Source organism: Priapulus caudatus, unplaced genomic scaffold (genome assembly GCF_000485595.1).
Source record: "Priapulus caudatus unplaced genomic scaffold, Priapulus_caudatus-5.0.1 Scaffold107, whole genome shotgun sequence".
In the NCBI taxonomy this organism is placed as follows: domain Eukaryota; kingdom Metazoa; phylum Priapulida; class Priapulimorpha; order Priapulimorphida; family Priapulidae; genus Priapulus; species Priapulus caudatus.
In genome coordinates, this window is record NW_014577168.1 from 178,825 (window position 1) to 191,855 (window position 13,031).

The 13,031-nt window shown below is 42.3% G+C and overlaps 1 long non-coding RNA gene and 2 pseudogenes across 1 annotated transcript in view; all 3 read left to right on the forward strand.

The window, feature by feature from the left end:
- The window catches only part of LOC106805265, a 1,816-nt gene extending 1,433 nt beyond the window's left edge, over nt 1-383 (forward strand). Inside the window, exon 3 of the long non-coding RNA XR_001393410.1 lies at nt 347-383. This is a non-coding gene — a long non-coding RNA (uncharacterized LOC106805265). The remainder of the gene's footprint in view (nt 1-346) is intronic.
- Nucleotides 1-2,417, forward strand: part of LOC106805264 — a 10,713-nt pseudogene extending 8,296 nt beyond the window's left edge.
- A 4,766-nt stretch (nt 2,418-7,183) lies between these two features.
- Nucleotides 7,184-13,031, forward strand: part of LOC106805251 — a 10,624-nt pseudogene continuing 4,776 nt past the window's right edge.

The window sequence follows — 13,031 nt, forward strand, 5'->3', positions numbered from 1 at the left end:
CATCTGTGGTGGACAGATGCTCCGGAATGGCAAGGCGCGGTTTCGCCAGGTGACGAGCGCCACGTTGCGCGTCTCCCCTCATCGTCGGAAGACCACGTCACCAGGTATGCAGGCTTTTATTTATTCATGATTGAATTCCCGTAATTCACCGAGTGCGCACGATTTTATAATATCGTAGTTTTTCTAGTTTACAAGTGATAAATTTTAAAAATCAACTTGGATAATAATTGAGAATTTCTCATGTCTTCGCGTAAGATGGCCTATTGCTGTGGCGAGTCTAATATCTTCAACTACTATTTAAAACTCATTTATGTCAGGTAATTACCATGTTTTGTACATTCCGCAGGGTGTCATGGTTGGTTATGGGACAGAAGGACAGCTATATGTTAGAGATGAGGCTGCAGAGACCAACGAGAGGTATCCTCTCTCTGAAGTAACCCGCATCGAGGGCACGGAATCGTCAGCCAACTTGGATTGATATGAGAACGATCTGGCACCAACACCTTCTTACAACGACAGGCTGCGTGTTGCCCCAGAGGAAACACGCCAGTCCTGTTGACTGGCCCCACTGAACCTCAAGCTAACAGGGAAAAGATGACTCAGGTTCGTAACATTAGGTACCAGATATTAACAATGTTTTTTATAGTAGGCACTATAGGAGCTATTAAGTATGGAAGCTGTAATAATGGCTGATGGAATCATATTAGGATGTAACTTATAAATTTTGTAGGCATTTATATTTATGATTTCTATACTCTATATATATTTATATTTTATATATTATATATATATTTATTTATATTTATATATATATATTTGATGTTTATTAACGACAATGTTGTTTATTTTCTGCAGATCATGTTTGAGACCTTCAACACCCCAGCCATGTACGTCGCCATCCAGGCTTGTCCTGTCTGCTTGTACGGCTTCCGGACCGTCACCGACGCGGGTATCGGTTTGCTGGACTCGGGTGATGGTGTCAGCCACACCGTCCCATCTACGAGGGTTACGCTCTGCCCATGCCATTATCCGTTTGGACTTGGCTGGCCGCGATCTGAGCGACTACCTGATCAAGATCCTAACCGAGCGTGGCTTACAGCTTCGTCACCACCGGTAGGATCTCGCGTTAGTATTGTAGTTAAGAATAATACTATAAATTGCCCATAAGTGTAATACAACAGAATACGCCGCTACAACTTATTATATTATATGGAATTAAGTAACTAATCGTATTCGTTTTGGCCCTATGCAGCCGAGAGAGAAATCGTGCGTGACGTGAAGGAGAAGCTGTGTACGATCGCCAGCTTGGGACTCGAGCCAGGAAGAAATGGCACACGCTGTGCCTTCCTCCTGCCTGGGAGAAGAGCTACGGGCTTCCCGACGGACAGGGTCATCACCATCGGCAACGAGAGGTTCCGTTGCCCAGAGGCCCTCTTCCAGCCATCCTTCTTGGGTAGGTAGCATTACGATAGTATAACAATGTTGGTGTATTATCGTTTGGCCAATACCAATCATCGTAGTTAACGGAGTTATCAATATGAAAAAAGCCGTTAAAACAATGGGTCGAAGAATTGATGCATGAATTCATTTACGTACTGGGGAGGAATAGGTGAAGTAGCCGAATAGTATATGCTACTGTTATTATTTCTAACCTTCGCGTCTCTGCCCACAGGAATGGAATCCCATGGTATCCACGAGGCTGCCTACAACTCCATCATGAAGTGCGACATTGATATCCGTAAGGATCTGTACGCCAACACCGTCCTGTCCGGTGGCACCACCATGTACCCAGGTATTGCCGACAGAATGCAGAAGGAGATCACAGCCCTTGCCCCAAGCACCATGAAGATCAAGATCATTGCCCCACCAGAGAGGAAGTACTCCGTATGGATCGGTGGCTCCATCCTGGCTTCCCTGTCCACCTTCCAGCAGATGTGGATCAGCAAGCAGGAGTACGACGAGTCCGGCCCAGCGATTGTGCACCGCAAGTGCTTCTAAGCGCTGTCGCCATCGTCATGATCTTCATCACCATCGCTGCTTTTTGAGATCTACCACGCAGGGCTGTACCACGCGTCAGCACAAACGACGCGTTCTGGCTGCGCCTGCCCGCTTCTACCGTGACATTGCTATAACGTACAGGAAGATACCGCGTAGATTGAATGGTTGCCGGTAGCTCGACATTAGCCGCAACCCACCTGTACACATTCGGGACAGTGCAATGTCATTCGGACATTAGGAAACGATAGCCTTTGGTCTTTCACGAGGCCGCAACACTCAACTGTATTTTGTTTTGTACTTGAAACGTTTTTGTTTACTTCATATTTGATCACTGCCTTTATGAGAAAGAAAAATCAAATTGTATCACATGTTGAATCCATGCCTTTGTTCAAATATCAATATATGCTACGTTTTCTACATTGCTTGTTTATCACTTATTTTATGTTTGTAGCGACTAGCTTGATCTACTATCTTACCCTTTAACTGTCAATCCATTTCCCTCTACCTCCACCCATTCACAGAGCCAGTGTCAGACATATACCTTACCCAAACAACTTCCATATACAATTTATCGGGACCAATTCGTCCACGATATTTCGCTTCCTTGCATCAGCTTAATACAAACTACAGCGTAAACAAACATCCAGTATACTCTGTCATAATTACAGTCTTTCGTATTACATCGCGAAGTCCCTTATACGTGCGTCTACTTAGAATACGTAAAATGATTGCGAACAACTGCAGGATAATACTTAATGAGTTCTAACGAATGCTAGTAGTTCCACAAAATTTTAATCTACTTATATATATATAGATATATATATACATATTTATTTATATATATTTATTTAACATTTATAATTATGTATAATAAACAAGAAAGCAAAAAACACACGTGCTTGATTACACACCAGTAGCGCATCGACGAAACCCTGTAGCCGTATACGAAAATACAAAGATATCAATGTATTTTGTCGGAGCGTTGGCTAAGCAGCTCATCTTGCGAATATGTCATTGAATCCTTCTAGCGGTCAACCATAATAATGACTTAATTTAATTAGAACTTAGAACTTTAATCGCCATTCTTATGGCACATACGTATGTGCATACATATGCAACCCATGATATCGCCGCCTGCCACATTAGCAAATATTCTAGAATTTTATCTGTTCCCCAGGCTAAAATGTGGGTTCGCGCATGCGCAGTAACAAACTAAATAACTGATATTTTGATTCAAAAACGTATTTAAACTGGAGCGGGGTAGCCGTTTGTAGATTTATGCGATAAAAGTCTATTGCTATATGGCTCTTGTAAAAGATGGTACAACGCCCTAGCTTGCAGGGTACACTTGACATAATGTTTCTGGCAGCATTCTCTCAGATACATGCACGCGTATATATTCATCGAAAAACGAGTCATTTTAACAGATACTGGGCATATGCAACCCAGGATATGGCCGCCTGCCACATTAGCAAATATTAAGAAATTTTATCGATGTTCCCCAGGCTAAAATGCGGGTTCGCGCATGCGCAGTAACAAACTAAATAACTGATATTTTGATTTAAAAACGTATTTAAACTGAAGCGGGGGTACCCGTGTGTAGATTTATGGAATAAAAGTCTTTTGCTATGGCTCTTGTAAAAGATGGTACGACGCCCTAGCTTGCAGGGTACACAGGACATTGTGTTTCTGACAGCATTCTCTCAGATACATGCACGCGTATATATTTTCACCGATAAACTCGTCGTTTTAACAAGATACTGCGCATATGCAAACCCAGGATACTGGCCGCCTGCACATTAGCAAATATTATAGAATTTATTTATGTATGTATCCATTGCTGAAATGCAGAGTTCGCGCATTTGCGCAGTGAAAAACTAAATAACTCATATTTTTTGATTCAAAAACGTATTTAAACTGGAGCGGGGGTATCCGTGTGTAGATTTAATGGATAAAAGTCCATTGGCTCATGGCTCTGCAAAATGGTAGGGGACACGCCCTAGGTTGCAGGGTTTACCCCGAGACATACTGTTTCTAGGCAAGGCATTCTCACAGATACAGGTAACTTGATATATTCACTGTCAAAACTCAGTCCATTTTTAACATGATTACTAGGCATATACAAACCCATGATATGGCGCCTGCCACATAACAAAATTATATATAGAATTTGTTATCTATGTTCGCACAGCTAATATGGCGGGTTAGCGGCATGCGCCTGTAACCAAATAATAATTAATATTTTGATTTCACAAAACGCATATTTAAACTGGAAGGGGGGTAACGCTGTGTAGAATATATGAAATAAACGTCTTTTGCAATGACTCTTCGTAAAAGATGGATACGACGACCTAGCCTTGCAAGATACCCGGACATCTATGTTGCTGGTAGCTTCTCTCAGATACATTGGCGCACGTATATATTCTCGAAACTAGTCATTTAAACAGAATTACTGGGCATATGGCCCCCCCCCCATATATTGTTCCACAGGCTAAAAATGGGAGTTCGCGCTGCGCAATAACAAACATAAATAAACTAGATATTTTGATTTCAAAAAACGTATTTAAACGCGAGCGGGGGTAGCCCGTGTGATAGATTTTATGGGATTAAAAGTCTATTGCTATCGCTCTTGTAAGAAAGATTAGGTCGCGCCTACTCGCAAGGGTACACCATGCAGAAGACATAATGTTTTCTACGCAGAGTTCTCTCAAAGATTTACTCGTGTATATATTTTGCCGAAAAAACTCGTTCATTTAATTATTTGTTTTACTGTCTAATTCCTTTCTCGACGAAATAGGACAATACGAATAGGAAAACGTTGATAATCTTATAAGTTTCCATTCAAGGTGTTTGCAGTGAAAAATATATTAAAAGGAAACCCATCCTGCGGCGGCATGCAAAAAATTTATTCTAAAATCAGAACTTAATATCCAATTAATTAAAATAAATTAAAAGTAATCAATACTGATTACAACCCAACATTAAAGGGAAGCTTACAATGGGCTACGCCCTTTCAATGCATTTAGGAACAAAAGTGAATGAGTAGCATAGTTCATTATATCGTAAGTACTTTCCTTTGACAGTGGATATCGATTCAATTCCCTTATAATTGCTCGGATTAAATTGAAAAAGAAAAAATTGTCGGTTTAGCTGTCTGGTAAAAGTTGCACTCAAATTTTACTAGTATTAAGTGAGCAGTCTTTGCCCGTCCCTGAACCACAACAGTGCCATATGCTTTTGGATTCAAATAATTTGCCGAACAAGGGCTTTTCGCAACTAAGCCGATTTCTCGTACAACATGGACGCAAAACTGTCAAAATCTTATATTATGAACTCCCTACCGTTTCTTTTTAATTAGAATCCACTAACAGATATATTCGTAGGCTTTGTAACTATAGTAAAATTGTGTATTTTTTGTGATACGCCAAGAAAGAACCCCATCAGCTACAGATGTAGCTTCCCGTAAACAAAACTACGCTGTTCGGAAGAATTATAAAAACGCTTGGCAGGGCGCTATCAACATTAAAGCTCTAGTAGCATATAGAGCAGGCAAAAAAAACTCAATGGCCTGCTAAAAAAATTTCCTATAAGCAGGCGACGACGTTGGTATGCGTGGTTGCTTCGTCGAGATCGGTTTAAATAAGCGGTCAGGTTCGGACTCAGACAATTGATTGCTAAATGGTAACACAAAATCCCGCAAGATACATTAACCAACGTAGGGTAAGAAATTTATCTAGTTGAGACATCGATATTGGACTGTACGAAAATGATCCGCGTAACAACGCATGATATCAACGTTCTGCTGTCTCGAATTACGACTAGTAAACAGCGAATACGAGAGAGCGGGCCATGCCCCGAAATTGTGTTTAAACAGCTTCGTATTCTATCGCAGAGATAGCAACCATTGCGAGTCGGGAGAATTGAAAACGCAGAGCACTTGCAAACACACTTGCCTATTTACACGCACTCATAACTCCAGCAAACCCCGTGATATGTTAATAACGCGCGATATTGACACAATTACGAAGTGACCCGCCGGGGATATGCACAGATTCAATTAAATTAAGATGGCAAACAGGAAGGATTCAAAAATTAGTTCGTGTTGTGATTTGAACTGAACATCTTCATTGTGTTTAATAGCAGATATCTTTTGGCATAAATAGTTTATGAACATAGCATATCGTTTTATTGCATTTTAAACTTAAAATAAGGATTTGCATATTCCGTATCAGACAAACAAATTTCTTAACAATTTCTTTAAACGATCTAAAGGGAAAATAGCTATGCCGGCTTTAGCTGAAGCAATAGCAAGCCAATGTAAAAGCTATAGCACCACCCCTAAGATTAGAGCTGGAAAATACGTTAAGAGATTCGAGGGGTATTCATGCTATAAAAATTACATCATATTTATATTACACACAACAATGGCCATCGAATCGATGGCGTAATTCGCAAGATTGTTTCATTCGGCCTATCTAACATTTAGAAAACCGGCTTAATTTGCTCTTACGACTTCAAAGCTTAAAACTATTTCTTACCTTTGTATGGGCACAGCGAACAACACATCCCAATTTTTATCGACTTTGGAAAAACGCTGGGCCGTTTCAAAACAAACGAAAATACAGATATACCGGAAACTTTCATGGGACACAAGCCAGTCTTACTAGTAATCCAAGCCGTAACCTAAAATACGCGATTACATTTACGAAATAATTAAGTTTAATACTGTTACGTATAACGGAAGTACTACCATTTAAATTTGCTATTAATATTAATATATATATATATCTGTATATATATCTCTATTGAGAATTCATATGTCAGCGGTCATACAGTATCACAGATTACCGCATAATTTCACTTGAGACAACTATAATCAGGTCATATCAAAACACTTTACACTTATACTAATCTAGTTTTCAGTTCGGGTAACACAAGGCGACCACGTTATAATACTATACGAATTAACACCTTCATATAAAAGACGCGAGCGGACATTGGCCTCGATCTAGAAATACTTTAGCATCTATATACGTATAGTTTTACTGTATGATCTAAAATGTCAGTGGATCTTACAGCCCTCTCTCCGGACGGCCAAACCAACCAGCGATGTTCTATTTACTATCGACAGTCGCTGCTCGTGCTTGCAGCCTTTCCTCAGCACCCTATATGGTGCTCGTGGCCCGCTCCTGCCGGCGCATGCCCCACTAGCCACTATATATACCACACGACGACGAAGCTGCCTCAGTTCAGTGAGAAACTTCACGTACTCCCATCTCAGTTGTAACTTCTGGTAAGTACGTGTGTGTGTGTGTATGTGCATGCATCTATGCGGGATAGCTTGCGTGTGTAAGTGTTTGTTTGTTTGATAGTGGAGATGACGTTAGAAACCATCGGTTAAACGATTGTCGAATAATAGGGATGAATTTAACTTAGATGGCATCAAGTGATATCTTCACAGATTTTCAATTCAAAATAATTCAATATAGAATAGAATTAAATATAGATATTCTATGAAGATTAATTATAATATTTTGGCGTAGGCTAGCTGCTTTCGAACTGAAATGTGGGGCAAGGGTGTTCACTCGTAGCGAAACTCGAAGTTGGCCGCTACACCAACAGTCGTCAGCAGCAGTAAAGTAGTTCATGTTTAGAAGCATCTTCGCACAGCAGCCGCTGCGCTGGCATATGTAAACCGTATAGCGCTGGCCTTCGAGAAAGTGTCGCTTACACGCAGGCGGTCGGTCTAAGCTGCCCGCACGAGTAACATCTCGCGTGTCGCGTTACATTACGCTCTATTTATAATCCTCACGCTTTGTTTCAGTTGCCCGACCGACCAGTAAATATGTGCGACGACGATGATGTAGCAGCTCTTGTCGTGGACAATGGCTCCGGAATGTGCAAGGCCGGTTTCGCCGGTGACGACGCCCCACGTGCCGTCTTCCCCTCCATCGTCGGAAGACCACGTCACCAGGTGCGCAGGCTTTTGCATCACATAATTAAATTATTATACGATAATAAAATATATTGAAATATAATTAAAATAATTATTAAAAACAATTATTGGGCCAGACATTGCAAAGCGCAATGTTCTCTTCTGGTTTTAGCAAGATTGAAGCTGACGTCAATTGTCTGCTTAAGACAGGTGACTCACTATTTAAGGAATAATACTGCACGCTGTTCTATCTCTTACTACAGCATTTCATTCTAGTCATTTAATGATATTCATCTCTTTAATCATTATGTGCGTGTCTTCCCGCAGGCTGGTGTTTTTTTTTCGGCCCATGGTTGGTATGCGGACGACAAGGACAAGGACAGCTATGTAGGATGGATTGAGGCTCAGAGCAAGCAGACGGTATCCTCTCTTCTTTGAAAGTACCCATCGAGCACGGAATCGTCACCAACTGCGGATCATATGGAGAAAGATCTGGCACCACACCTTCTACAACGACTTGCGTGTTGCCCCAGAGGAGCACCCAGTCCTGTGACTGTAGGCCCCACTGAAACCCCAAGCGCGTAACAGGGAAAAAAAGATGACTCAGTTCGTAAATTGGAAAGGTACCAGATTAGGCCTATTTCTAACACTACACACTATATAAAAACTATGTTTTTCATCAGTAGCATTGCAAAGAAATTATTTTAGTTTGTGAAGCTGGGTAAATACTGGTGATGCGATTAACAGTTTTTAAACATTACTATAACTATTGTGGTATTTACACATAATTTTACTCTAATTTTAATATTTTATGTTATATATAATATATTGAATATTTTCTATTAACGCCAATGTTGTTTATTCTTTGGCAGATCATGTTTGAGACCTTTCAACACCCAGCCATGTACGTCGCCATCCAGGCTGTCCTGTCTCTGTACGCTCCGGCTCGTTTTACCAACCGTATCTCGTGCCTGGGACTCTGGTGAGGTGTCAAAGCCCACACCGTCGCCCCATCTACGAGGGTTACGGCTCTGGCCCCCCATGCCAATCATCCTTTTGGACTTCGCGGCCTGCGATCTGACCGACTTACCCTGATCAAGATCCTGGACGAAGCGTGGTTTACAGCTCTTCGTCACCCACCGGGTAGGTTCTGCCGTTAGTTTGTAGTTGAGAAAATATATATAATTTGCCCATAAGTGCTAATACAACAGTAATACCGCCGCTTCCACAAACTATTATATAATGCAATTAACTAACCTAATGTTAATTCGTTGCCACCTTGAGCCGAAGAGAAGAAAATCGTGGCGTGACGTGAAGGAAGGAAGCTGTTTGCACGTTCGCCCTGGGACTTCGAGCGAGGATGATGGGCCACCGCTTGTGCCTCTTCCTCCTGGAGAAGAGCTACGAGCTCCCGACGGACAGTGTCATCAACCATCGGCAACGGAAGGAGGAATTTCCGTTTGCCAGAGGCCTCTTTCCAAGCATCGTTTCTTGTGGTTAGGTGGCATTACGATAGTTACAAATGTTGCCGTGTTATTACTCGCTTGGCTTATATCAATTATTGTAGTTAATTTCGAATATGACAAAAGCCGTCTTAAAAAAAATTGGTTTGAAAGCAATTGATGCATGAATTTAATTTACGTACTGGGAGGAATTAGTGAAGTGCGAATTAGTATAATGTTACTGGTGTATTATTCTAACCCAATTTTCATTGTTTGCCCACAGGAATGGACAATCCACTGGTATCCACGGAGGCTGGCCTACAACTCCATCATGAAAGTGCGACCATTGATATCCGTAAGGATCTGATACGCCACACCGGTCCTGTCCGGTGGACCACCATGTACCCAGTATTGCCGACAGAATGCAGAGGGAGATTCACTGCCCTTGACCCAAGACCATTGGAAGATCAAGATTCATTTGCCCCCACCAAGAGAGGAACAACTACTTCGTATGGATTCGGTGGCTCCATCCTTGCTTCCCTGTCCACCTTCCAGCCAGATTGTGGATCAGCAAAGCAGGAATACGGACGAGTCCCGGCCCAGCGATTGTGCCACCGCAAGGCTTCTACAGCGCTGTCGCCATCGTCGATGATCTCCATTCTCCATCCGCTGACTTCTCCGCGGCTCCTATTGTCGGGGCAGCGTACGCGCGTCAGCAACAAACGCTGTGCCGTGTCATGGGCTGCGCTCGATTAGCTTAAACCGTGATCTCTCGTGATCTTGTATTTCCGTTTTTGCCTATTACCTTTGCTCCTTGTTAAGGCCTATAACGAAATTAAACGCCACGCTTACAGCAAATCGCTGTCAGATACGCAAACCAGTCGTTCGGAGTTTACGGCTATGCTTCAGGGCCTGTCCGGTTTTTCCTAATGAAAATGAATGTCATATGTATTTTTACTCTTTGTTTTCCAGTTGATTTCCTGGATATGTGATATCTTCCTCTCGTGTGTTTATTAGTAACGTATCACGCACACATCGCTCGGCCGGCGCACAGCACCCCTGCGGCGGACGCACACATTGCATCGTACGCGCACACGCACGCAACAAGGCGCATACATACATGTACGGCAGGCCAATGCCTAACGTAAAAAACCTCGGCAAGCTTTTCTGCGGTCCGGGCAAACTTTGTGCCTTAGTATAACGAGGACGTCGAGTTTCCAACCTTCCAAGCAAATAGAATGTCTAATTTTACGACCGACCCGTACCGTTGTAAGCGGTATTTTAGAGCCCAGTCCGCGCAATGTTCATAAACGTAAAAGCTCGGACCATACGCTTTCATTAAAAGGCCGTTTTCCCCGGCTTTAGGGGAATTTCAATTAAGCCGTAGCAAATTTGCCAGCAAAAACCTACGATGAATAATAAATTTTGACCGCACAAGTGAAATTTTATGGACCGGTTGAAAAACGAAAAATGGCTCCAAATGTGTTAGCATATGGTTCATCTACTTCGCCGAAAGAAACTTTCCATCTTGATTATCGGGACACTTTAGCAAAAGCGTCAGCCGCGGCAAAAAAGGACCCCTAAGGGACTAGTCGTCTGTCTATACAGAGAGGTTTGCGCATGACGAGTCGGGAAAAAATCCAGGTCACGTGATCGGCTGCGACGCAGTTGTTGTTTCCAAATTTCATCCACCACCGGCTGCCGCTTAAGTACAGCGCTGTATGGGATTACGCTGTACAATTGGCTCCGTAATTAATTAATTAGGGGACTAATCGTTGCTTCAATAGACTCAAAATTTACAGAGATTATAGCTTAAAGACATTGTGTCTATGGTGATCCTAGATTTCTAGAACTGCCAAACACACATGTTACAGCTGCGAGCGACGGGAGGGAGAGTTGGAAACGCATTTATCCTTGTGAATTACAGTTGTTTCATTATTCTTTTCCACAAATGACTAGCTGCTTGTTGTTTACACTAAAGAAAGGTGCTACAATTAAGCTTCATATGGCTGCGGAACGCGATTTTGAGTTACTTTTCTAGAAATCTTAGATACATATTAAACACATGTGTATCTATTTGATCTCTGTGATTCTTGATTTATTTGAAGCGCGGAAGTGGTTTAAATTAATTGAGCAAAGATCTACACGCGGTAATCGCACAGGTTAATATACGGGCACGGCTATGGGCCGGTAGAAAAAAAGTCTGTACAATGAAGTACTATCAATATGGCTCGCTGAAACGATTTTGAGTTAACCTGTTCTAGAAAATCTTTAGATTACAAACATTAGACACATGTCTTAAGCCTATAATCCTCTGTTAAAATTTTGAGTTTTATGGCAAGCCACGATTAGTCTAATTAAATTACTTACGGAACCATTGTTAAGCGCGTAATCCCATTACATAGGCGCTGTACTTAAGCGCGCAGCCGGTTGGATCCATTTGGAAACAACATGGAGTCAAATCCTGAGTTGGCGCAATTCTCTGTATATAGGGACCTTACTAAGGACTAAAGAACCTCTGTAACCATATTATATACCTCACTGCGTATAACGCAGAACGTGAAATATTGTAATTACACAACTCGAGTTCATCTTGCGTTAACATACTTCCAGCGCGTGCTGTTAAAAAGTTCTCGTAAAACCGTTTTGTGTAAAACCGCAGTGGCTGAATACACATGACTATTACATGGTGAGAATTCCAATGTCAAAGTAAGGTCGTTGTTCGACGGACTAATTAGAATTTACGAAGCTTCCGTAAGATCGGGTTAAACTAAACATGAATGGGGCGATAGTTGAGAATGAAAAATCACCACGACACATCAGGCGCGTTCACACTGGCGCGAATAAGCGGATGCAAAAATCCCGGTTATTGACCATCGCGATCGGAAGAGTACCGAGATTATTACAAGTGTGAAACGCATAATGCTCACTAATAATTCGCAGATCAGGATTCCGTGGCGCTCCAAAAATCGCACTTTGACGGCGGGATTATGGGGAATTAGCGCCGATTATTTTGTGTCGTGAAACGTCGTGTCGCGGCAATAAATTCCGGTATGTTTTCTCTCAATCTCCTACCCATACGCCCATTGATCTCATACGTGCCCGACGTGAGCCCATTACGGGTGAGGCCCATTGCCGCCCACGCGCAGTGCTGAGCCCAATCTTCCGCGCAGTGAGCGAGCATGCGCAGTCTTGATAAAGAAATCTCCCGCGCATAGCGAGATATTTCCCGCCTGGTGAAACAGAACGGACTACAATTTCTCGGATCCATCGCGATTAGCATCTGCGGTCTGTGGACTATCGTTGTGAAACATGGCCACCCTCGCTCCAGCGCGCCTGATATGTCATTTTTACATTAAGGTCACATGTCATCTTCTCACACATTGAGAGCAATTGGCTCAGCAGTCATTTGTCAACATTCGTCATTTCACAGCATCCTGCCGGTCTCATATAGTCACGTATGCCTATCCATGATAATATATCCTGCCTTATATATCTTTGCTATATATTTGTTGGGTTCTTTTTCTTGTGCCCGCCGTGGTATATAGATAATATGCAGTGTCTTCGTCATCATCACGATGTATATACGCTGTATTACTCGCTGTGTGTTGCTATGTGCCTTGTGTTATGTGTGTGTGTGTGTTGTGTGGCGCTGC